General features: G+C 37.0%; 1 pseudogene; it reads right to left on the bottom strand.

Annotated features, from left to right (window-relative positions):
- Window positions 1-243: 243 nt before the first annotated feature.
- Window positions 244-2,380, bottom strand: LOC105762114 (uncharacterized; annotated as a pseudogene).
- Between the last annotated feature and the right edge of the window lie 398 nt (window positions 2,381-2,778).

Below are 2,778 nucleotides of genomic sequence, written 5' to 3'. Positions count from 1 at the left end.
AATTCAATGGGACATAGATCATCAAAAATTTCTAGCCCAACATTATCCATTGTGTATTTAGGATCAATAACTTTATGCACTTTGGTACTCATGGTAGTAAATTTCACATCGTTATAAATACAGTTTCCATATGACTCGTCTGCAATTGGATGGTGTAAAAGGAATTATTTTGGCCTTTGAGAGTTAACCCACATCTCATCCATGTCATCAGCAAGAGAGACGGTTTCATCATTGTTAAGTAAGCTAGAATCTAATACATCCATTTTCTGCAGCAACCTGCATGGCTTCATTGAACCTAAGGCCAAACTCTACATTTAATGAAAATCCACACATTTTATCTGAATCAGGACAACCATTACGAAACTTGTGAAGTGTAAGTAGAATAGGGAGAGGAAGAATAGGACCCACAAGTGAATCATCAGGCTACATTTTATGCGACCACTTAATGTTGCGACATGAAGGCTTCCCTAGTAGGAATGGAGGTAACTGAGGAAGGTCTGGAGCAACTAAAAATTTCAGAGGCATGGTCATGTCATTCAAATAACCACGAAGATAGTGAAGGTTCAAATACTTGAACCTTTTAGGAAATTCATAATCATTGTTACTCGAAGAGTATAGTAAGCTATCCTAAAAATTGAGTAATGGTTTTTTGTGAGCTACATCAAAATTCTGCACCAAATCCTATGAGGCACAATATCATTGAGCTTCAATCTTCCCTAAAGACATTAGCCTAATCAAAATAAACCCATCAAATTCATCTGACTCACACAGCAACTTCGAGAGATTCCTACTCAAAAAAGGTTTGCAAAACTTTGAAATTTCTATAGCAACATATCCTTCACTGGCTGAAGAAGGGCTATAACAAAATAGCCTAAACTCACAATTCCAAAATAATCCCAATATTATTCAAAAACTTGATTCAGTTGCCCACTGATATGTATCATCCCTAAATTGTGACCTCAATTCTGATAACCTAATCACATCAATGAAGCATGGATTATCTAGATGATGAGCCCAACACAACAATGGCACCATTGGCTTACACACATCACAAAGAAGCAATAAACTTTTGGAAGCCAAAACAAACTGAAACCCATCAGCTCCTGCTCTAGAAAATGCTAGGAACTAATCCTTATCAACAATAGCATATGGGTTCAACTTCTCAATCTTAGCTAAAAAAATTACATTACATTCATCATGCCTAAAATCAAGTAACAAAGTGGCATTTGATCGGGCAACAACTAAAATCCTAGGATGCCAAATAAACTCAATACCCAACAATTTATAATTATCTACACCACTCGAATCATTCTACAAGACTCTAAATTTACTCTTTTTAACATAGGCATTGAGTTTCAGCCAATTAACACAAGAAGCTAAATCAAACAAGAACAATGCACCATTTTCTAACAAAACCACACTTTCTTCAGGTACGCATGAGCTGCAACAAGCACAGATAATTAAGGAACTCTTGAATAGCTTACTGCCTAAGTAATCCAAAGCCGAGGTTTTACAAGGGTTATCAAATCTAACAGAATACTAATGAACAAAATATAAACTAGAAGCCATTAAATTCCCAATAACACAATCACTTAAAACCCATCGAAATCATCAACTAGATCATTTTCTACTCGCACTTCACTTAAAGGATATTCATTTGGAGTAACCCATCATTGCACACCTATCATTTATCCCACTTATGGCTTGCCTCACTTGTGTCCCTGACATTTTTTGTGTAGTTGAAACAGCCGAATACCATCATCAGGTTCACCCTGTTCCTATGTCTTTGAGGAACCTTGAACATCAGATCCCGATTGAAGCACTTGATTTTCAGCTTGCGCAAACGAACCTGCTGCCTTCACAACCGACATATAAGAGAAAGCAACAATAGCATAAGCTTGATGGATCGTGTTCTTATGGATTGTGCAATACTCTTCCGCGTCAATCGGTACTGTCAGTGTTTAATCAGACGACGAAGGATTACGATTATTAGACTTTTTAACCTCCACGCCACCATCCCCATAACCATTTTTAGATTTGCAATTGCAGTTGCATTAGCCATCTGTGGAAATCCAACTCCTGGATCACCATACCCAAGATGCTGTGATGGTTCGCCCTTCTGCTCTGTTAGGAGATTTGGGTTTGTGAAATCCCTTCGCTCATTATTACAATGGACTTGTAATTAATCAAGGTTTTAAAACTATATATCAAGCTGATAACAGTCATCATAAATATTATGACCTTGAAGAGAGATTCTAGCCAATATAGCATTTTGGCGTCCTTGATATTGGATCAGGGCTTCAAAGCCCGCCAACTTTTGAAATGTGACGATCTTTTCCACAAATCCATGAGGTGAGAAAACCTGGTTCAGTGCTTTCATAGTAATAGGATAAAGCATATGATGGATTGTGACCAGGAGGATTCGATTTGGCTCATCACCAACTATGGATAATCAACCTGGCTTTGATACCTTTGTTACAAATAGAAATTGGAAAACAAAAAATGGTAGAGAAGAAAGGGAAGGAAGAGAGAAATTCCAAAGAGAAAGAAGAAGAATGAGGAGGATGAGGAGGAGGAGGGAGTAATTATAGAAGGAAAGAGATAGAAAGAAAGAGGGATTCATGTATAACTAACTCATAACCCCCTCAGCAATTACAAGCCATTATATAAAAGGGAAAATAACAGAAAAGGAAAAATAAAAATTGAAAAATAACGAAACCGATTAGTTGGATGAAACACTTCGTTTCATTAAGGGCCAGTTCTTCATTGCTTTTGAAA

This window comes from Gossypium raimondii, chromosome 12 (genome assembly GCF_025698545.1).
Source record: "Gossypium raimondii isolate GPD5lz chromosome 12, ASM2569854v1, whole genome shotgun sequence".
In the NCBI taxonomy this organism is placed as follows: Eukaryota; Viridiplantae; Streptophyta; class Magnoliopsida; order Malvales; family Malvaceae; genus Gossypium; species Gossypium raimondii.
This window is presented reverse-complemented; position numbering and strand designations above follow the sequence as displayed.